The sequence below is a fragment of the Bombyx mori genome, chromosome 26 (genome assembly GCF_030269925.1).
Source record: "Bombyx mori chromosome 26, ASM3026992v2".
In the NCBI taxonomy this organism is placed as follows: domain Eukaryota; kingdom Metazoa; phylum Arthropoda; class Insecta; order Lepidoptera; family Bombycidae; genus Bombyx; species Bombyx mori.
In genome coordinates this window covers 87460-110942 of record NC_085132.1, presented here as the reverse complement: position 1 = coordinate 110942, position 23483 = coordinate 87460, and the positions used below count along the sequence as shown (strand labels likewise).

At 50.3% G+C, this 23483-nt stretch overlaps 1 long non-coding RNA gene across 1 annotated transcript; it reads left to right on the top strand.

The window, feature by feature from the left end:
- Positions 1–13513: 13513 nt before the first annotated feature.
- LOC134201463 (uncharacterized) lies at positions 13514–14957 on the top strand. The gene is made up of 4 exons (XR_009976776.1): positions 13514–13706; positions 13787–14219; positions 14300–14732; positions 14813–14957. It is a non-coding gene; the product is annotated as an uncharacterized LOC134201463 (long non-coding RNA).
- Positions 14958–23483: the final 8526 nt, after the last annotated feature.

Below are 23483 nucleotides of genomic sequence, written 5' to 3'. Positions count from 1 at the left end.
AGACGGGACCAGATGGTGCGGCGCGTGACTCATCCGCTCACCTGCATGTAAACAACATCGATATCACGTCACCGCCGCGCTGTTCTATTGGTCGACAAGTTCGCTCGGTTTCTTACGGCTTAAGATAAATGTTTTATATTGTTCCGCTTTCGATGCGGGTCAAAAATACAAGTGATTCACGAATCAATCAAATTCATAACCTATTCTAAGACATACACAACACGCACAGCAGATGTATGTACAGTTCCAAATTTTTAAAGTTCCTACTTAATAATACAAACACAAATAAAATAAGCCAAAAATTAAAAAATTTAAAAAGTGGTCCGAAACTAGTCGAGTTTGGGTTCGTTTTGTAAGGGCTTCTCTCAGGGTCACGAATATTTATTTAACAATAAAAACCAACCGACATCCGATTTAATATTCTTAAAAGTAATAAATTTTTTCCTTAAAGTGATTATAAAAGTACAATTTCGGTCCAATAATTTCAAATAAGGCGTCAAAGTTATGCTAAATTTTTAACTCTACAATAATATTTAAATTAATATGTTCTAGATTTTTAATAGTTATTTTTTAAATGCAATTGAAAATTTTAAAAATTTTGAAAAATTATTTTCTCCGGAATTTTCTGATAGAAATTTCTGATTTTTTCAACAATGTTGCAGGTGTATGTAAGCTTTAATATGACTATGAAAAAACTATATGTTATCGATCGTTATAAAAAGATAGAAAATTTCGAATATTGCCAAACTTTCAAAATTCAATAACTTAAAAACGCCTTAACTTTTTTCAGGTCTTGAAACGGTTCTGGGCTTCTCTTGTCTGCCTCCTCCAGTCACTATTTTCAAAATTTCCAAAATGGCCGCCGATCACTGACCACGTGCCACGTGGTTTTTGTTTTTTTCGGTGATTTCTCGGCCGTCTCTGGCCGAAAAATTCCAAATTTGGTATTGGATTGTAGGGTTCAACAAGCCCGTCAGGACAGCAGTAGAAAAACTGTATGTCACAGCGATAAAACCCGCGGCGCACGCGGTCAAAGTTTCGGAATTCTGCAATTTCCGAGTTTTTCCACGGAAAATCGTCCAAATTTCACTGCGATCCAAAATAAACTTTCACCAACAGGTTCGCCGCACTTTTCCACAAATTTTGGTGTATCGCACTGTTATTTTGGTACACTTTTCACCACTTTTCGGAATTTTTAATGATTTTTCGAGCGTAAATCACTGCGGAGCAACTTGGGACGCGCGTGTTCGCTGCGGAGGGCCACGGCAGACTGGTTAGGTTTTTTTTTTTTTTTTTTTTTTTTTTTAGCACCCGTCATCACAGGGCGTTGCATCTTACCTCCGACGTTATGTCGGAGTCTGTTTTTACATTTCTCCTTTCATATCAATTCACCCTGTTTTCTTTTCACACTCACTATCATCCTCATTCATTCATTCATCGTCTTTCATTCTATCTCTTTTTCTCCATATCAGGAGTTGGGAAAGGTTTTCTTTTATTTACATCTCAATACTTATTTCTATATTCACAATACTTATTTTCCTATTATTTATCTATTTTAAAACTAAGTTACTAACATATATGTTCACCATATATATCTTAACTTACCTTATTTATCTATTTCTATTTATCACCTTCTTTGCCACATTTTTACAAAATTCTAAAAACTTATCTCTAATGTACTTATTTTCTACTATTTTACAAATATTTTCTACTTTAATTTCATAATCTATGAGATTTTCTGTATCATACCTTTCTCTACCAAAGACAGGACATTCTATTATTATGTGCTCTACAGTTTCCGGTTTTTCCGGCTCGCAGATACACGATGGGTTCTCCTTACATTTGAAGCGGTTCAAATATGCGGAAAACCCACCGTGCCCTGTCATTACCTGAGTTAAAATACCGTTTGGCTTTACGTGCCGGACTATACTGTAGGCCTTTATCACGTCTGGGAAGAAAAGCTTCGTAGTTGCTGCGGTTTCACCATCACTGTACCTTTTGTTCCATACCTCAAGCGACCCCAAACGGATCTGTCGCCTGACGCATGAGACAGGGCACAGGTCATAATCTGGCTTGGTCTTCAGCTTCAGAGCGGCCTCTTTTGCGAGCTGGTCAGCTCTCTCATTCCCCTCTAGGCCCGCGTGAGCTTTAATCCAAAAGAGTGCAACGCGTTTATTCCTGCGCTTGCACTCTTCTAGATTACGACGGATTTCGACCACTAAGGGATGGAGAGAGCGATTATTTGTAACGGCTTCTAGTGACGACCTTGAGTCACTATAGATTCCGAAGCTGTCTTTTGGGTGCTTTATGATCTCCCTAGTGCTCCTACATATAGCTAACAGTTCCGCCTGGAAGACCGTACAGTATGACGACAGCTTCAATTTCTTGCACTTGGTCTCGACCTCATTGCTCCAGAAAGACAATGAGGCCCCGACCTTGCCATCAATTTTGCTGCCATCGGTGTATATGCGTACTGTTTGCGTACTATGGGTGTCTACCTGTTCACGGTCCTCCAAGCATATGAACTGCAGATCTATGTGTTTTGCTGGGTGGGGAATATCTGCGAATTTGGTCATGCGCTCCATCTCCCCGTCTCCTGTCGCCAGCTGGCCCACTCCCCTCTTTGCCTCATACAGGGCTGCTGTATGAGGCAAAGGTTAGGTTTCAACAATCAATTTACACAAATTTTCCTTATTTACGATTTTGTTTATTTTATTTTCAAGCTCAAACCTCTGCTTCCCAAAAATGGGACAACTGGTCAGCAGGTGTTCAACCGTTTCCGGCATGCCAGGTTCACAGGCACACGAGGGGTCCCCCTTACACTTGAACCTAGCCAAGTATTCGGAGAACCCTCCGTGCCCCGTAGTGAACTGGGTAATGTGCCCAGTTATCCTCATCTTTCTTACAGTGCTGTACGCCGCTACTGCATCCGGAAAAAACATTTTAGTGACTGATGCTCTGTCGCTATCCCGATATCGCCTGTTCCATTCGTCAAGCGAACCACTCCGGATGATTCGCTTGACGTATGAAACGGGGCACAGGTCGTAATTTGGGCTCTTTTTCGACAGCAGAGCGGCTTCCTTAGCGAGTTGATCTGCTCGCTCGTTTCCCTCCAATCCCGCGTGTGCCTTAATCCAGTATAAGGCAACGGTCTTATTTTGCAGTGCGCATTGTTTTAACATTTTTCTTATGTCTACGGCTAGTGGATGGAGGGAACCGTGATTTATGACTGTGAGGAGTGCCGCTTTGCTGTCGCTAAAGACCCCAAAAGTAGACCCGTTTCGGAGCTGGGCTTCCTTAACCGCATAGCTCAGAGCCAGGAGTTCGGCCTGATAGACGGTACAGTAGGGTGCGAGAGCAAGCTTGAGGGACCTTATCTCGACCTCACCATCCCAAATGGATAAAGCGGCCCCGACTCGGCCCTCAATCTTGCTCCCGTCCGTGAAAATTCTCACGTCAAGGTGGTTGAGATTGTTGTATTGTTCTTCGTCTACCAGATTGCCAAACTCCAGACTCTGTTGCTCTGCGGGATGAGGGGCATCCATCGCTGATGACATTCGCTCGATCTCTCTGTCCCCAAGCCATGACTGGCATACCCCCTTCTTGGCCTCAAATAGAGAGGCTGCCTCTCGAACTCGAAGATCCAAAGGGAGTATCCCAGCCATTAACAGTGCCGAGTTCAGGGAGACCGTGCGATATGCCCTGCAAAGTTTTTGAGCGAAGCCCCTTTGAATAACGTTTAGCTGTTTTTGGACTCCCAGCTTATATACCGATTCGTGCCACACTGCAGCCGCGTACAGCACTGTAGGCTCTACTACCGCCACATATATCACCCTGATAACCTCAGGACTCAACCCCCAACCAACTCTGGCTGTACGCGCGAGGATTTTATACATTCCGATAGCTTTTTTACATACATTCCTAACGTGTGTGTTGAATGTGAGCTTATCGTCGATAGTGAGCCCCAAGATCCGGAGCTCTTTATAGGTGGCGATCTCCGTTCCGCCCATGTTCAAGCGTGGTGTGTCGTACTTTAGCCTCCGCGTTATTGTCATCGCACAAGTTTTGTGCGGCGCGAATTTGAGCTTATTTCGGACGCCCCACGCTTGAACATGTTCGAGGGAGGTGTTTGCCTGTCTTTCTATTTGCAGTGCAGAGTCTCCATCGAAGACCAGGACCACATCATCAGCAAATGCTTGTATGTATTCACCTCTGGCTTGAAGTTGGTGAATTAATGGGTCGAGGAGCAAGTTCCACAAAATTGGGCCTCCGATGGATCCCTGCACGCAACCCTTGCTGGTAGCCCTTTCATATTCAGCGCCTGCGTAGCGCACTGAGACTCTTCTATCGCTGAGATAGCTGCTGATGACCCGTCTCAAGTACTCCGGACACTTTTCCTCAGCCAATCGGACCTCCAAAGCCGGCCACCACGCGCTATCGAAGGCTCCCTCTATATCCAATGACACTATGGTAATAATGCGTTTTTCCTTTAGTTTCTCTTTTACATGTTGCATTAGTGTATAAAGGGAGTCCTCGGTGCTCCTTTGGGGCATGAAGCCGAATTGGCGAGTACTCATCCTCGGTAATAGATGGTACTTGAGTCGGGCCACCAGCATCTTCTCGTACAGCTTTCCCAGTACAGGCAAAAGACCAATCGGCCTGTGCGACTTCGGTTCAGTGTACGAGTCCTTTCCCGACTTCCTCAGTATCACCACTGTTGCCGCTTTCCAGATTTTCGGAAAGTATCTATGCTCTAAGCACTTATTGATTAGGCCGAGAAAGAGTTTTTGGTCCAGGTCCACTGCATGAGTGCATATGTCGGACGTGAGTCCGTCTGCTCCTGGTGCCTTCTTTGGGTTAAAACTTTTTAGAGCATGCTTGAGTTCATTAACAGTAAACGAGGGTACATACTCATCATGCACACCTTCGCTTATTTTAGCCCTCCTTCTGATTTCGGCATGCTCATCATTATCCTCCTCTTCCCGGTCCTCCGGGTAGAAGGTCTCTGCCAGGAGCTTTGCTGACTTTTCAGGGTCCAGCGGGGCTCCATTCACATCTGTTAAAGGGCAATCTTCCTCCCTTGTCCGAGCTCTACTCATCACCCTATATATTCCCTCCCAGACCCCTTCCCTATCCTGCTTCCCACAGAACTCCTTCCAGCTCCCGGCTTGGGCCTCTCTAACTTCCGACTCATATTTTTCTTTTTGTTTCAGGTACTCATCAACCACGTGTTGTCTTCGATCCTGCGCTGCGTTCCTGATGCGGCGTCTCATCGTGTTCGTCTCCTTCCTCATCTCTGCGAGCTTCTCCGACCACCACGGTATGGTAAGTATTTCTCTGCTTGTCTTTTTTGGAATTGATTGTTCACAAGTTTTTGTTATTATGTTTGTATATGTATTGATTGCAGATTCTACTTTTGTTTTATTGTCTATTGTATCTATCAAAGTTGTCATATTGTTATCTAGCAGTAATTGGGCCATCTTCTCATGAAATAGGCTCCAATTGGCTTTTTTAGTGTTAAATATCCTAGTAGTTCTTTCAATTTTGATGCTTTTTGATTTTTGGAGTCTAATATTGAATACCATACCGTTGTGATCCGAGCTCACTAGGTCTTCATCGACTCGCCATCCATCTATCAGGTCCAGCATGTCTTCGGTACAGAACGTCACATCCACGCGGCTTTGGTACCTCTTACCTCCTCTGATCGTATCAAATGTCGGGACATCTCCCTCGTTTAGAATATGTAGGCCCAACTCTCCGAGAGTCCCCATCAATTGATCTCCTCGTGCATCATCTTCCTTGCTCCCCCACCAGGTACTCTTGGCATTCGCGTCACCTCCAAAGATTAGCCTTTTGGGTCCCATTTTTCTCTCTACCCTTTTGATCTGTTCAAGATAAGACTCTATGGGCTTGTCTGGCTCGAAGTAATAGGACACCAGCGTGATCTCCCAGGCCCTGGTCCGGATCCCCACCACCACGATGTTATTGGTGGTGAGTTGCGGGTACTGTATCACGTCCAAGTCGTGATCAAAGACAGCTATCGCAGCTTTGACAGTCCCATCTCCTTGTGCAGTGCTTTGGAAGACCCTTACGCCCCGGAATCCTTTCATACTCTTTGCCCCGCCCACGTATGGCTCTTGAATTAAGGCTATTGCAGCTTTCCGAGTAGCGGCTTCAATGGCCAACTCAGCGGTTGCTAATTTTTTCCTTTGGAGGTTTGCTTGCAAAACTCTGTAGGGGGGTGATGGGGGTCCATTCTTTGGTCTAACTTTAGCAGTGGTATTCCACTGCTCGCCGTGCTATATTGTCCCATTTTGCCATTACGGGGCACTCCCTACTAAAAGCGTTGTGTGCTGTGGTTGTCATATTTGCCTTCCGGCAGTTACAGCAGGTAGGCTCTATGCCTGTCAGTCTGTCGGGACAGTCGGCCCTCATATGTGGTCCGCCGCAATGGCTGCAGCTCGGTAAAGCTTCTTTACAGAATTTCCTGCTATGTCCGAACCCCAGACAAAGGGTACACTGCACCAGTGGCGTTTGGTCCGCCACTCTAACTGGTTGTATATCAATGTGCAGCGACCCCATGCTCAGGGCTCGGTTCCAGATGGTTGGGGACACTTTTAGCACTACGTGGTGGGTGTGAGGGTTACGGGCACTCTTTTTATATTTTACCTCTATCCTGTCATCCTCTTTGTTGAGGTTACGGAAGAGGTCTTTATTTTTGCTTCTTAAGGCTTTTTGGAGGTCCTCGTCGGAATGCATCTTTAAAACATTATAGAGTATCAATAAGGGATCCTTATTTTTTATCTCTTCAACGACGAGTTCCCCCTCTGACTTTTTTAATCTCTGTGTTGCCTTTGTTCTCTCTTCTTCTGTTCTATAACTCATTATAATTTTCCTGTCTTTAATCTTTCTCACTCTTTCCACTCTCACCCACCCTTCATCTTCACTGGCTGTTTTCCGGAGTTCCGTGAGAATACCATCGCCTGTTTCGTTTTCGTCTTTAGATGAGACCATTATTGAATGTAATGTGGTGCATTTTGGGGGTTGCCTCCCCGGCTGTGATACCACCACATCCGCATAAGTCGCTTTTTGACTCCTGAACATTTGTTTTAGCTCTTCCATCTTCTCGGAGTTTTCTCTTAGGAGACTGCAATTTTCTTCCAGTTTTTTCTTTAATGCATTTAAGGTCTCATCCTGACCTTTATCCTTTTCCTTGGTCTCTGCTTCTTTCTCTTTATGCGTTCCCTTTTCCTCTATTTTCTGCCCCCTTGTAACTTTTCCTTCCGCCTCTTTTACAAGCTCATAAAGCCTTTCTACTGCTTGTAAGACTGCCATTTTTATATCAGTCTTCAAATTTCTCGAATTTTCAAGATTTAATTTGGCCTTACTAAGACAGGCTCTAGCTTCCGCAGTCTTGCTTGGAAAGCCTTGTATTTTTTGTTTTTGGGGGGCTTCAGATGGCTTTTTTGTGGGAGATGTTGGTGTTTTCAATTTTATGGCTTGGTCGGCCTTGGCTGATTCCCATTCTCCCACACTTCGTCTTACGCTTCTTGTAATATTTGGGTCATCTGTATTGGATGATCCAGCATGATCTGCGTTTTTCGGAGGAGAGTTTAGGTTTTTGGTCACTGGGGTTCTAATATTTGCGTACATCGTTAATTTAATTTTTATTTTCCTTGCAGTGAGGACGCGTCAATGTCACGTAATATAATTATATAAACAGGACGTCACAAAAGGTTTGTATAAGTTATATTATAAGGGACGGTACAAATAAGCAAAATAAAATAAATAAAAAATTATATCTCTGTTTTTTGTTTTTTGTTACAGATTCCGTCAGGCTATACGAGTTCTAGACTCGTCGAGTGTCGGTAAGAAGGTTTTTTTTATTTATATACTTGTGTGTGTGTGTGTGTGTGTGTGTGTATGTGTGTATGTGTGTGTATGTGTATATGTGTGTGAGTGCGTGTGTGTGTGTGTGTGTAGGAATGTATGCAAAAAATTTTGTTATTGGATCGCACAAAATTTTTCTCTACCTAGAGTCAGTATGAGAATGTAACTAGGTAGGTATTTTTACAACTTAAAAGATACACGGTCAATCAATTCGATTTCGATCGTATAATGTAAAATTTTTAAGTTTCGACTCTACGTAGAGTCTCCACCTCTGTCCAAAAAAAAACTGCTCGAGACTAAGCCCTATTGCATGCAAAAAACCCCGTTACTGTAGCTCTTCCCGTTCGCGAGATAAGGCAGTTTATTTAATTTGGGGGTTGCTACCCCTAAAGTGTCCTTATACTACCTATTTATGAGTATGCCAAAATAATAGTCAATAATTTTTTAATATTTTATAATTATAAAATTTGCTACTAAAAATTTTTCAGAGTCCAAGTAATAATGGTCATAAGTTAATTTTAGGGGTAGGGGGTTGGGACCCTAGGGGTTGGGTGCGGGGGGAGGGGAGGTTTAAGGGTTAGGGTTTGCGGAGCAGGGGGGGTGGGTTAGGGAGGGGGGTAGAAATTTTTCGTTATTTTTGGGCTAGGACGCACGGTTTACGAGATATGAGGTATTTTTGGAATTTTTAAATACCTAAACAACTTTATCCCTCTGCCGTCGAACTGCTTGAATAAGTATTTTAAACAGCCTGTTAATTTAGTTCCAATTTTTCGATTTCGCCGGGAAAAGTACCGGGGTGCAGTATTTTAATTTGGGCCGTCCGGTCCCGAGATCACAAAGGGATAGGTCACTCGGTCGATTTTTTATTCGCCCTCAAACTTAGGGGTAGTTTTTTGCCAGCTTCGTTTGCCTGGTTTTGGCCTTAGGAACAGGATATCGAGACGGGGAAAAATACTGGGGTATTGGTCGCGGCCCAAATTTACCGTCAAGTCCCTTGTTTTCTGCTTTGGAAATCGGGAAAACCGAAATTTTTCCCGTTTTTCCAAAAAATCTCGTTGGGGGTGGTTTTTTGGGGTGCCAATATGTTAGTCGACCCTATGATCGCTTGTCCCCAAGACAACCGATTTTTTGTTATTTTTGCGATATCTCGCTCCCCTGAGGCTCCAGGGGGTGTACAAACTTAAGCGGTAATGCCGGCCGGTACCCTTGTTCCACCTTAAATTCTATATAAAATCTATCCTTAGTCCTACTTACAATCTAAAAATTTTGTTCCACAGGAGGTGAACCGGTCCCTGATGTCCCGCCTGTCCGGAGGTCCTCCGTAGTCCACACCACCCTCAGGAAGCTGCCGAAGCTGGAGGTGGCTGACAATTTTCTGCAAATAGCTTCTAGTGCAGAAACTTCGCGTCTCAGGGGGTTGGTCCCGAGGAGTTTCCTTCCTTGTAGGAGGTTTTCTTTAGGGTGCTGCCGGGAGCAGGATGTCATAGGTACTTTCGGCTCTGCGTGACGTCACAGGTTTTTTATGTCCTCTGTAACTCGAAAACTACCTGTCAAAAATTCCTGAAATTTTGTACAATTATTGTCCAAGTGGTGGGCAATATCTAGGGGTCCAGAAAAGGTGACGTCATAGATCTTGTTTCAGCTCTGGATGAGATCTAAGTTCGTAGTGCCTTCAAAGTCTTCCAACTTCCAGGGGGATGCTCCGATTTCGAAGTTCGAAGTGTCAAATGACGTGTCTCGACATAGTTCACGATTTCGAGTTGGTGAAATTTCTCCAAGACGTCGGGAACTAGGAGCACGTGGCCACGTGGTTTTCGGTTTTTCCTTTGTGGCTCGGTGAGTTTTACCCGGAAAAATCCGAGACTTCACCTGATTGTAGCTGCCCCTGGTGCGCTTCGAACTGCAGTTCAAGAAACGTAAGTTGTCGCTGAAAATCAGGCAGCGTTGCGTCTGGAATATCTAATTTGCAGGTTAGAATCCGTTTTTTGGACCTGGTGTCTCACAGAGTAGTTCGATTTTCGCACTTTTTTCACACACGGATAGTATTCGCGAACGCGCACCTTTTGATATATAACACTTTATATTTTGCGTAAAATAACCCGTTCGTTCGATTTTTTAAACGCGGAGCGCACGCAAAACGATCCGACCGCCACGAGAGCTGAGGGGGAACTGGGTTAGGTTAGGTTAGGTTAGGTTAGGTTAGGTTAGGTTAGGTTAGGTTAGGTTAGGTTAGGTTAGGTTAGGTTTTTTTTTTTTTTTTTTTTTTTTTTTTTTATATTTAATAGCGCGTTCCCCTAACGAGTAAGTGTCAGGGACATTTTTAAGGCTTTTTGGCTTGTTTACTGTTTTTTATTTTATTTGGTATACAATATTTGAAATTGTATATTAGATTTGCGATTGAGTCAATTACTATTTTTATTGCATTTTATTTCCTTTGTACTTCTTTCTAATTTGTACTTCTTTTTCTTTTATATTTACATTTTTTACTTTCATTGCATTACATTTTCCTTAGCTCTCTTACAATATTTTACTCAAAATTTAGCCTTATTTATTACGTCATTATCGCATCATTATACTTTATTTGTTAACATTCTTTATACTTCCTACTAATTTTGCATTTTATCGAATAATCATTACATTTTCATATTATCTAGTCTTGACAGTAAGTTGTTCCAATTTTGCCTAATTTATTACATTATTATTGGATTATACATTATTTATTTACATTTTTTGTAATTCTATTTTACTTTCAACACTTCAGTATCAATTCTAATGCTAGATGTCACTAGGAGCTTAAGCTGGCGTTGTAGTGATTCTGCGATTTGTGTGTGTCAAAATTTTACATTGTATATATCTGCATATTCCAAATACACTTTTATATACAACTTATTTATTTATCTTGACACAATACTGTACAAAATCAAACTCCATCCAACTGCTTCTCTCAGCACCCTTCACATCATTTCCACAGTCCTCTTTTTGTTCCAGATACCCGGCTGCGGCGGCACTCCTACTGCAGGGTTCCGTGCAGCGGACCCGCCACTCTAAGGTAAGTGTTTCCTTTTCCTTATCCTCCAACTCTTTGGTCCACCAAGGAATCTTCGGATTTGTTTTACATTTTATTTTTGGGAAGACCTCCTCGTGCGCCTCGATCACAACTGCATCATACTCGTTTATGGTATTCGTTCGTTCTTCCTCCGTGTTTGTCATTTTCAATCTTTGAGTGTCAAGATTTTTGTCCCTCTTGAATTGGGTTGCCTTTTCAATAAAAGGTAGCCAATTCACGTCCCTGGTGTTACATTTCCTGGTTGTGCTCGCCTTAGGCATGTTTCTTGACCCTTCCTTCGTTAGAGTAAGCATGATACAGTTGTGACCGGAGCAGTAAGCGACGTGGACCACACTGCTAAGCACCCCATCTTCTCTCACAATCTGAAACGTTGGTACGCCACCGCAGCCGAGCATCCCCAACCGACTGTGACTGCGGGATGGTGTGCCATGCTGTCCTCTGTGGTCGCCCTCAGCAATAAGCCGTCGCAGCTCTGGCTAGCGCATCCCACTTCCGTCGCACTGGGCACTCATCGCTAAAAGCGTTGTGCTCGGCGTTTCCCACCTTAGCGGATGCGCAGTTTCTACATGTAGGGGCTGCACCGGCACACCACTCCGGGCACTCGGTCTTCTTGTGTGGACCTGCACAATGGCTGCATGTCTCTTTCTCTTCCCTGCAGAAGCGTCTGGTGTGACCGTACCCCAGACATTGGGAGCACTGAACCAGTGGAGATTTGTCCGACACATGAATCCTCTGCATGTCAATCTGGACCGTTCCTTTCTCCACAAGCCTGCCCCACAGCCTCGGGGAGACTTTTAGGACTATATGGTTTGTGATGGCGTTCCTTGATTTTCTTTTATATTTTACTACCATCCTGTCCTCATCTTCTGTCAGCCCCTCAAAGATCTTCTGGTTCTGCTTCCTCAGCGCCCCCACCACCTCTTCTTCTGTGTTGTAAGCAAGGACGTCCTTCAGAATAACCAGCGGATCCTTGTTTTTAATTTCTTCCGCTTGTAATAACCCTCCCGCTTTGTCCAGCCTATCTTTTACTTTCTTCCTGTCCGCTTCACTCCTACATCCTATAATCACTTTCCGGTCCCTGGCTTTCCGAACTCTATCTATCATCACTCCCCCCTCTTTGGCGTTTGTGACTTCCCTTATTTTGTTTAAGACTTCCTCCCCTGACTCTTGTTCGTCACTGGAGGTGACTATGACCGAGTGCAACGTTTTCATTTCTTCGATGTTTCCCTTTTTTGGGCCCGCCGCTACACTCGCGTATGTTGCCCCTTCCAGCGTTTTCTTATGTTCAGTCAACATTCCTTTTAATTCTTCCATTTTTTCGTTATTTTCTTTGACTAGTCTTGTATGTTCTTCCATCCTTTTAGTCAGTTCATGGCAGTGTGTCGGGGAGGGGATGGGAGGGGTCAGGGGGTGTAAAGAGCCCGTCTCACCCGTCCCTACTCCTTTCTCCTCCTCTTTCTTTCCTCTTTTTTGATTTTCCAATTCTTTATCCAAAGTTTTGACTATTTGGTACAGTCTATCGATTGTATTCAAGACTCCGTCCTTTATGTCCGTCCTCAGGTTTCTGGAGTTGGCCAGATAAGTCTTCGCCTTGCAAAGACAGGATTTAGCTTCAAGAGCCAGGGTTGGGTGTTTCTCCCTTGTTGGAGGTGACGTAACCAGGTCTATTTTCCTGGTTGCCTCCTTCTGGCTGGATTTGATCGCTTGGATCCTTTTTTGGGAGGGTTGGACTTCTATTTGTGCTGCCTCCTGGCTTGCCTCAATATTTTCAATACTCCGCCTTACTGTTGACGGTTTGTCCACTTTGACTTCCAGGTCTTTCGGGATAGTATTGTCCATTTGTGACACCATAAGAGTGTTGTTGATCTTTTTGGTAGGGGTGTGTATAGCAAACATTATCGGGGAACGCGTCTAAAACTAGTGTGTAAACGTGTGTATGTGTATTTTGTTAAAGAATATAAATTTGTCTAAAGTTTATATGTTTCGTAGTTATAGTCACAGTTCAGATAAATTATTTTAAAACTACCACTAAAGAGCGTCAAAATATCACAGGCGAGTCAACTTATTCTAACACACAAAACATCGCTAAATACAATTCAGAAGGTTTCTATTTAAATTAATCAATTGAAATAAATTTAAACAAAATAAACGAATAAAACAATAAGCAAAATACGGTAAGGTAAATAACTAAAGTAAAATAATATTTTCCTTATACAGGAATTTGAGGTAATTATAGTCAGTTAAGATTTCGACAAATTATTCTAAGAATTATAGATAGGAAGGGTCAGTCAGACCAAGTCGCTTATTCTAACACGCAAAATACAATAGTACAAGTTAGGATTTCTGTTTGAAACAACTAAAATAAATAAACCAAAGTCAAATAAGCAGTAATACGCGGTAAGATCAATACACTGCACTATTATGAGGCTCTAGTTTGAGTCTTGTCAATCAATGAAAAATTTTTGTTACGTTGCTCCCTTTCCTATGCTGTGTTAATTTTTACTGTCGTACCAAGAGGGCGGGTGGGCGGGCAATTTTTTGACGTTTCGCGCCAGCTAGAGGGTCGTGCGATACCTCAAAAGAAGCGTCTCGCCGAGCTCTAGCCAGTGGTACAGAATTTAAAGATTTTTTGAAGAAAAATCTTTTATTTTTCAGGAAAACAAGAAAAATTTTGACGTTTTTAACAGGAAAATACAAAATTTTGGATTTCCGGAAGCGCGGAACGCACTCCAGAAAGTAGGGCGGACCGGTAAGTATTAAATAGGTAAGTTGGATTTGCAAAAGCAACAAAGTAACTTTGAAAAATAATAAATTTTTAAATATTTTCAGGTCGAAAAGGTGGGGGTGTCAAAAAATGACGTCACACCACTGCGATTCCTAGTTTGAAGGGTCGGTGCGTGCTTACAAGCCGGTTGCACTTAAATATCGCAAAAAACCGCTTCAAATTAAGCCTCTTGTAAGAAAAGTTATGGAGGGTGATTTCTTGTGTGCAATCACTTAGGTGGATTTCGCAGTAAAAGTTTGTACGGTGAACGGGTTTTGGTCAATTTTTTGACGTTTCGCGCCAGCTAGAGGGTCGTGCGATACCTCAAAAGAAGCGTCTCGCCGAGCTCTAGCCAGTGGTACAGAATTTAAAGATTTTTTGAAGAAAAATCTTTTATTTTTCAGGAAAACAAGAAAAATTTTGACGTTTTTAACAGGAAAATACAAAATTTTGGATTTCCGGAAGCGCGGAACGCACTCCAGAAAGTAGGGCGGACCGGTAAGTATTAAATAGGTAAGTTGGATTTGCAAAAGCAACAAAGTAACTTTGAAAAATAATAAATTTTTAAATATTTTCAGGTCGAAAAGGTGGGGGTGTCAAAAAATGACGTCACACCACTGCGATTCCTAGTTTGAAGGGTCGGTGCGTGCTTACAAGCCGGTTGCACTTAAATATCGCAAAAAACCGCTTCAAATTAAGCCTCTTGTAAGAAAAGTTATGGAGGGTGATTTCTTGTGTGCAATCACTTAGGTGGATTTCGCAGTAAAAGTTTGTACGGTGAACGGGTTTTGGTCAATTTTTTGACGTTTCGCGCCAGCTAGAGGGTCGTGCGATACCTCAAAAGAAGCGTCTCGCCGAGCTCTAGCCAGTGGTACAGAATTTAAAGATTTTTTGAAGAAAAATCTTTTATTTTTCAGGAAAACAAGAAAAATTTTGACGTTTTTAACAGGAAAATACAAAATTTTGGATTTCCGGAAGCGCGGAACGCACTCCAGAAAGTAGGGCGGACCGGTAAGTATTAAATAGGTAAGTTGGATTTGCAAAAGCAACAAAGTAACTTTGAAAAATAATAAATTTTTAAATATTTTCAGGTCGAAAAGGTGGGGGTGTCAAAAAATGACGTCACACCACTGCGATTCCTAGTTTGAAGGGTCGGTGCGTGCTTACAAGCCGGTTGCACTTAAATATCGCAAAAAACCGCTTCAAATTAAGCCTCTTGTAAGAAAAGTTATGGAGGAGGGGTTAGGTTAGGTTAGGTTAGGTTAGGTTAGGTTAGGTTAGGTTAGGTTAGGTTAGGTTAGGTTAGGTTAGGTTCCCGGGACCTGGGCGGGCCCCCCGGCGCGCACTCAGCGTGGCCGGGGGCTCCGTCTGTGGGGGAGTTTTGCTGGACTTCCACCGGGCGCGTCCGTAGGTGGCGGATAACGGGCTTCTGGGAGCAGTCACACTCCCAGGGGTATCGCTCCTTCTTTCTCGTCGTGTCACGGCGGGGGAGATTGAGCGACGCGGACCAAAACCAGCACGGGGGGTTCCGGGCTCTCCACGCCCTTCACTGGCTGAAGGGTGTTTCTTCTGGGGATGCCCGGGCCTCCTCGTTCCCATTTTCCCCCTTCGTTTTATCTTGCCCTTTATGTTATTTTGTTTTATTTTCTGTTTGTATTGCCTTCTTTTGTTTTATTTGTCTTATTGGTTTTACTTTTTCTTTTTTCATCTTTTTGTTTTGGGGCCACGTCCGAACTATTTTCGGCGTGACCCACCGGAGGTGGCGGGCCGCTCTTGGTCTGCCTTTGTCGTTGAGAAAGCGAGCCGGCGTTGTTTGCGCTTCTTCCGGCCGCTGGTCGCCATGTCCCCGGCTGCACAGCTACAGGGGAACGCCCTCCAGAGGGGGGTACCGGTATACCGGCGTGGCTGCGTGGATTGGTGCTCACTCGAGCGTAGGGCGGTGGTCTGTCGTGCTGCTCGTTGCACTCGATGGACTGCCGGCCAACCCGTAATCCTCACCGTGTGGGGGACGGGGGCCGCTGCCGCGAGGTACGGGGCTGCGAGGACGTAAACCTCTATAAAAAATACCCCAATCTTAAGCTCTGGCGCCCGGCGATGGGATGCATGGCTGGTGGGAGACCAGTCGCGAGGGCGTCCCAGGGGACCGTACCCCTGGCTAATAAAAACAGGAACTAACATAATGAAAAAATGTCCAGTTATAAAGAAGAATTACCCCAGGAGGGTACCTCCCGCTCCGCGGGGGGAGAATCCCTCCGTGCGGCCGAGCGATCGGCCGCACGCTGCCCCTCGTCTTCTGGGGGGGGCAATAACTGTTCGAAGAGGTCCGTGAAGGACGGTGGTAGGGTGTCCGCGAAGGACGGAGAAAACAAAGAACGTCGAGGAGGGTCCGTGAAGGACAACGAAGCAGCAAACGTCTTGTCGGACGATAGCATGGCGACGGCCAGCTCGGGCCGTTCGTCACTGACTGGAAGCCGAAGAAAGAGGCTGAAGGGCTCCAGCACGGAGTGCTCAGAGAGCAGCTCCGGTGAAGAGACGGCGTGCTCAGCCGGAAGAGCCGCCTCCAAGACCCCGTCAAAGAGGGGCAGAGGAAGACCGCCCACAACCGGGCAGTACGTTGGCCTCGCCGCCGCCAAGGAGGCGTATGTGAAGGCCCAACGAGAGGAGCTGGCGCTGCGCGCCGAGAGAGAGGTCACCGAGAGTGTCCGAAAGCTGCGAGTGAGGGAAGACGCCGTCGCGGGCAGCACGGGGGAACCAGCACTCGACCCCGAACGTCGACTAGACGAGTCCGCGAAGCTGGCCGTAGCAATCGCGGCCAAGTCTGGGAACCTGAAGGGCACATACGTACGTGCCCTGAAGGAGATGGCTGCCGCCATTCGGGAGGCCAAGGAAGATATGGCAGCAAGGACTACCGACGGTGAGACGAAGAGACTGCAGGAGCTCTGCAGGAGGCAGGAGGCCGAGATCCTGCACCTCAAGAATGCGATCGCCGACATGAGGTCGGAGATGGCGCGCCTGGCCCAGGCCGTGGGATCGCCAGCAGCCGTCCCCGCCCCCGTACCCGCCCCCGCCCCGATCCAACGGAGCGACGACGAGGAGGAGCGGCGCCTCCAGCGCATCATGCGTGCGGTCGGCACCATGCTGGATGCGCGCCTCTCTGGGCTGGAAGCGCGACTGCCTCCAGAGCCCAGGATGAGACCACCCCTGGCCGCAGACCACAGGAGAAGCCGCGGTCAAGAAAAGACGCCGACACCACCAACGGCAGCAGAATCAATGCCGACGCCCGGACCAACAACTGCAGTCGCGACGGCGGCACCCAACGGTGGTGGCCCGCAGAAAAAGAAGGCGCCGAAAAGCAGGCAGCAGCCGGCTCAACCAGAACCACGGACATTCCCCCCCGCCCCAGCTGCTCTGACGGAAGCCTGGACGACGGTAGCCCGAAGAGGCGCCAAGCCGAGGACGGCGACGGCGACCGGCACCGTGCCCGCTCCACCGCCCCTGAAGGAAAAGAAGAAGAGACTCCGGCCACCCCGCTCGCAGGCAGTTATTGTCAAGCTGCAGCCGGAGGCCGTCGAGCGCGGAGTCACCTATCGGGCAGTCCTCGCCGAGGCCAGGGCTAAAATCGATCCGGCAGAGCTGGGGATCCCTATCCAGCGGATACGCTCGGCGGTGACGGGAGCAAAGGTATTGGTCGTAGAAGGCGCCGACCAGAACGAAAAAGCTGATTTGCTGGCGGAGAAATTACGGGAGGTTTTGCCCTCGGACAGCATTGTCGTCTCGAGGCCGACAATAACGGCCGCTGTCAGACTGAGCGGCCTCGACGAATCCATATCCCGGGAGGAGCTTGTTGCCGAGGTCGCCAGGATTGGAGAGTGCCCCCCCGACATTGTGAAGGTTGGGGAAATAAAAATGGGCCCCGGAGGCACTGGCCAGGTCTTGGTCAGATGCCCCATAGCGGGTGTCAAAAAAATATTGGCCGTCAACAAGCTGCGGATCGGGTGGAGCGTCCTTCGCGCGCAACTCCTCGAGGCGAGGCGCCTGCAGTGCTACCGCTGCCACGCACTGGGCCACGTGAGTGCCCGTTGCCCATCGTCGGTGGACCGCAGTGGTGAGTGCTACCGCTGCGGCCAGACCGGCCACAAGTCCGCGGGCTGCGCGCTCACCCCGCATTGTACAATCTGCGCCGGCGCCGGTAGGCCTGCAGCGCACGTCTCCGGGGGCAAGGCTTGCGCCAAGCCCCCGAAACAAAGGCAACAGAGGAGCAGCGCCGCCGAAGAGAAACGGCGGAGTCAGCCCGGTACGGCTGCGGCGACACCAATGGACGACGAATAATGACCGGCAGCCCGTATCATATCTTACAGGGCAACCTCAATCGCTCCGCCAGAGCTCAGGACCTGCTGATCCAGAGCATGGCGGAGCGGTTGACCCATCTGGCGGTCGTCGCCGAGCCCTACCGGGTCCCTTCGGTTCCCGACTGGGCGGGAGATATTGACGGCCTGGTGGCCGTGATCCAGCGTCGGTCAGCGGTGGGCGCTCCGCCCGAATTCGACGTCGTGCAGAGGGGTCGGGGCTTCGTCGCAGTCTTCTGGGCGGGCTTGCTCGTCGTCGGGGTGTACTTCTCCCCCAACCGGCCGCTCGCCGAATTCGAGTCTTTTCTCGACGAACTCGGTCAGGTCGTGGGGAGGTCGCGCTCAAGGCGCGCGCTCGTTCTCGGGGACCTCAACGCGAAGTCGTCCGCTTGGGGTTCCCCGGTCACCTGTCCCAGGGGACGGGAGACGGAGGAGTGGTTGGTCGGGAGCGGTCTCGTTGTCCTCAACCGCGGCGCCGAGAACACATGCGTCCGTCGTTCGGGTGGGTCCGTGGTGGATGTGTCTTTTGGGACCCCCGACGTCGCGCGCCGCGTCTGCGGTTGGGAGGTGTTGGTCGACGTGGAGACGCTCTCCGACCACCGCTACATTGGTTTCCGTGTGGCCGCGGCCCCGGAGTCTTCTTCGGTAACGACTTTGCCCTTTGGTGGCAGCGTGGAGGGCCCGCGCTGGGCCCTGAAGCGCCTCGACACGGAGCGGCTGCAGGAGGCGGCCGTCGTCCAGGCCTGGCGGTTGGACTCCCTGGGCGAGCCGGCGGACGTGCGCGAGGGTGCGGAGCGGCTGCGCGAGGCGATGTCGCGAGTCTGCGACTACGCCATGCCCCGCGTCCGAGCGTACGCGCCGAGGCGCCAAGTCTACTGGTGGAACGAGGGGATCGCCGGCCTGCGACGCCGATGCGCCGGTAGTCGTCGAAAATATCAGCACCTCCGTCGTCGGAGGCACCGGGACGAGGAAGAAGAGGACCGGGCGTACGAGGAGTACCGGGAGGACGTGCGGGCCCTGCGCGTCGCCATTGGAGAGGCGAAGGAGGCGGCGTGGAAGGAGCTTTTGGAGACGCTGGACCGCGACCCGTGGGGGCGACCGTATCGCCTCGCGCGGAGCACAATGCGCTCTTGGGCCCCGCCCGCGACGAGCACCCTGCCGCCTGACATCGTTCGGCACGTGATTGGGGGACTGTTTCCAGACGCACCTGGAACTCCCTTCGTTCCCCCCGTCATGATAACACCGACAACCGGAGCTCAGATTGGTGCAGAAGAGGAGGAGGTGTCGCCGGCGGAATTCGGTGCGGCCATCGAAAAAATGAAGGCGAGGAGGACGGCGCCAGGTCCCGATGGACTGTCGAATCGGGCCTGGGCGCTGGCATTACAGACTGAGGGTGGTCTGGGACCTGTCCTCCGAGGGCTGCTCAGCAGGTGCCTCCGAGAGGGCAGGTTCCCGGAAGAATGGAAGACGGGTCGGTTGGTCCTCATCCCCAAGGAGGGGCGCCCCAGAGACCAGCCATCGGGGTATCGCCCAATAGTCGTGCTGAGCGAGGCCGGCAAGCTTCTCGAGCGCGTCGTTGCCGGTCGCCTCGTGCGGCACCTTGAAAATGTCGGGCCAAATCTGGCCGACTCTCAGTACGGGTTCCGGAGGGGTCGCTCGACCTTGGACGCGGTCCAGCGCGTCCGCGACCTCTCCGACCAGGCGTGCTCCCGGGGAGGCGTGTTGTTGGCGGTGTCTATAGACATATCCAACGCCTTCAATACGATCCCCTGGAGCACGATCCTGGAGTCGTTAAGGTTTCACCGCGTCCCCACCGGTCTCCGGAACCTGATCGAGGATTACCTCGCAGGGCGGGCTGTGGTCTTCCCCGAACGGAGGGGGTGGGGACACAAAGCGGTTTCGTGTGGTGTCCCGCAGGGGTCGGTTCTGGGTCCGCTCCTGTGGGACGTCGGGTTCGACTGGGTCCTCCGCGGGGCTAACCTGCGTGGCGTGCAGGTCATCTGCTACGCCGACGACACGCTGGTGACGGCCCGCGGAGACGACTACCGTTCGGCGTCGATCCTGGCTGCGGCTGCGGTGGCAACAGTCGTAGCCAGAATAAGGAAGCTCGGCCTGGAGGTCGCCCTGCACAAGTCCGAGGCCGTGTGTTTTCACCCGGCTCGGAAGGGGCCTCCTCCCGGCGCGAGCATAACCATCGGAGGGACTGCGATCGCTGTCCGGTCCCAACTTAAATATCTGGGGCTCGTGCTGGACAGCAGGTGGAGTTTTGACCGGCATTTTGATGTGCTGGTCCCGAAATTGCTCGGGGCGGCGGGTGCCTTAGCCCGCTTGCTCCCGAACATTGGAGGAGGAGGAAAGTCGGTCCGGCGTCTTTACCTGGGAGTGGTGCGGAGCATGGCCCTGTACGGCGCTCCCGTCTGGTCGCCCACGCTCTCCGCTCGCAACGCGGCCCTCTTGCAGAGGGTTCAGAGGGTGCTGGCGGTGAGGGTCGTGCGGGGCTACCGCACCATTTCGACGGAGGTCGCTTGCGCCCTCGCCGGTTCCCTTCCGTGGGAGTACGAGGCCGAGGTCCTGGCCGCGGTGTACCGGCGCAGGGCGCAATCTTTGGGTCGGGGAAGTGTGCCCCGTCTGTCTGTCGTCGCCCGATGGAGGCGTGCTGCGCGTCGCGTGGCAACGTTGAAGTGGAAAGAGAGGCTGGCTGCAGTTTTATCTTGCCCTTTATGTTATTTTGTTTTATTTTCTGTTTGTATTGCCTTCTTTTGTTTTATTTGTCTTATTGGTTTTACTTTTTCTTTTTTCATCTTTTTGTTTTGGGGCCACGTCCGAACTATTTTCGGCGTGACCCACCGGAGGTGGCGGGCCGCTCTTGGTCTGCCTTTGTCGTTGAGAAAGCGAGCCGGCGTTGTTTGCGCTTCTTCCGGCCGCTGGTCGCCATGTCCCCGGCTGCACAGCTACAGGGGAACGCCCTCCAGAGGGGGGTACCGGTATACCGGCGTGGCTGCGTGGATTGGTGCTCACTCGAGCGTAGGGCGGTGGTCTGTCGTGCTGCTCGTTGCACTCGATGGACTGCCGGCCAACCCGTAATCCTCACCGTGTGGGGGACGGGGGCCGCTGCCGCGAGGTACGGGGCTGCGAGGACGTAAACCTCTATAAAAAATACCCCAATCTTAAGCTCTGGCGCCCGGCGATGGGATGCATGGCTGGTGGGAGACCAGTCGCGAGGGCGTCCCAGGGGACCGTACCCCTGGCTAATAAAAACAGGAACTAACATAATGAAAAAATGTCCAGTTATAAAGAAGAATTACCCCAGGAGGGTACCTCCCGCTCCGCGGGGGGAGAATCCCTCCGTGCGGCCGAGCGATCGGCCGCACGCTGCCCCTCGTCTTCTGGGGGGGGCAATAACTGTTCGAAGAGGTCCGTGAAGGACGGTGGTAGGGTGTCCGCGAAGGACGGAGAAAACAAAGAACGTCGAGGAGGGTCCGTGAAGGACAACGAAGCAGCAAACGTCTTGTCGGACGATAGCATGGCGACGGCCAGCTCGGGCCGTTCGTCACTGACTGGAAGCCGAAGAAAGAGGCTGAAGGGCTCCAGCACGGAGTGCTCAGAGAGCAGCTCCGGTGAAGAGACGGCGTGCTCAGCCGGAAGAGCCGCCTCCAAGACCCCGTCAAAGAGGGGCAGAAGAAGACCGCCCACAACCGGGCAGTACGTTGGCCTCGCCGCCGCCAAGGAGGCGTATGTGAAGGCCCAACGAGAGGAGCTGGCGCTGCGCGCCGAGAGAGAGGTCACCGAGAGTGTCCGAAAGCTGCGAGTGAGGGAAGACGCCGTCGCGGGCAGCACGGGGGAACCAGCACTCGACCCCGAACGTCGACTAGACGAGTCCGCGAAGCTGGCCGTAGCAATCGCGGCCAAGTCTGGGAACCTGAAGGGCACATACGTACGTGCCCTGAAGGAGATGGCTGCCGCCATTCGGGAGGCCAAGGAAGATATGGCAGCAAGGACTACCGACGGTGAGACGAAGAGACTGCAGGAGCTCTGCAGGAGGCAGGAGGCCGAGATCCTGCACCTCAAGAATGCGATCGCCGACATGAGGTCGGAGATGGCGCGCCTGGCCCAGGCCGTGGGATCGCCAGCAGCCGTCCCCGCCCCCGTACCCGCCCCCGCCCCGATCCAACGGAGCGACGACGAGGAGGAGCGGCGCCTCCAGCGCATCATGCGTGCGGTCGGCACCATGCTGGATGCGCGCCTCTCTGGGCTGGAAGCGCGACTGCCTCCAGAGCCCAGGATGAGACCACCCCTGGCCGCAGACCACAGGAGAAGCCGCGGTCAAGAAAAGACGCCGACACCACCAACGGCAGCAGAATCAATGCCGACGCCCGGACCAACAACTGCAGTCGCGACGGCGGCACCCAACGGTGGTGGCCCGCAGAAAAAGAAGGCGCCGAAAAGCAGGCAGCAGCCGGCTCAACCAGAACCACGGACATTCCCCCCCGCCCCAGCTGCTCTGACGGAAGCCTGGACGACGGTAGCCCGAAGAGGCGCCAAGCCGAGGACGGCGACGGCGACCGGCACCGTGCCCGCTCCACCGCCCCTGAAGGAAAAGAAGAAGAGACTCCGGCCACCCCGCTCGCAGGCAGTTATTGTCAAGCTGCAGCCGGAGGCCGTCGAGCGCGGAGTCACCTATCGGGCAGTCCTCGCCGAGGCCAGGGCTAAAATCGATCCGGCAGAGCTGGGGATCCCTATCCAGCGGATACGCTCGGCGGTGACGGGAGCAAAGGTATTGGTCGTAGAAGGCGCCGACCAGAACGAAAAAGCTGATTTGCTGGCGGAGAAATTACGGGAGGTTTTGCCCTCGGACAGCATTGTCGTCTCGAGGCCGACAATAACGGCCGCTGTCAGACTGAGCGGCCTCGACGAATCCATATCCCGGGAGGAGCTTGTTGCCGAGGTCGCCAGGATTGGAGAGTGCCCCCCCGACATTGTGAAGGTTGGGGAAATAAAAATGGGCCCCGGAGGCACTGGCCAGGTCTTGGTCAGATGCCCCATAGCGGGTGTCAAAAAAATATTGGCCGTCAACAAGCTGCGGATCGGGTGGAGCGTCCTTCGCGCGCAACTCCTCGAGGCGAGGCGCCTGCAGTGCTACCGCTGCCACGCACTGGGCCACGTGAGTGCCCGTTGCCCATCGTCGGTGGACCGCAGTGGTGAGTGCTACCGCTGCGGCCAGACCGGCCACAAGTCCGCGGGCTGCGCGCTCACCCCGCATTGTACAATCTGCGCCGGCGCCGGTAGGCCTGCAGCGCACGTCTCCGGGGGCAAGGCTTGCGCCAAGCCCCCGAAACAAAGGCAACAGAGGAGCAGCGCCGCCGAAGAGAAACGGCGGAGTCAGCCCGGTACGGCTGCGGCGACACCAATGGACGAC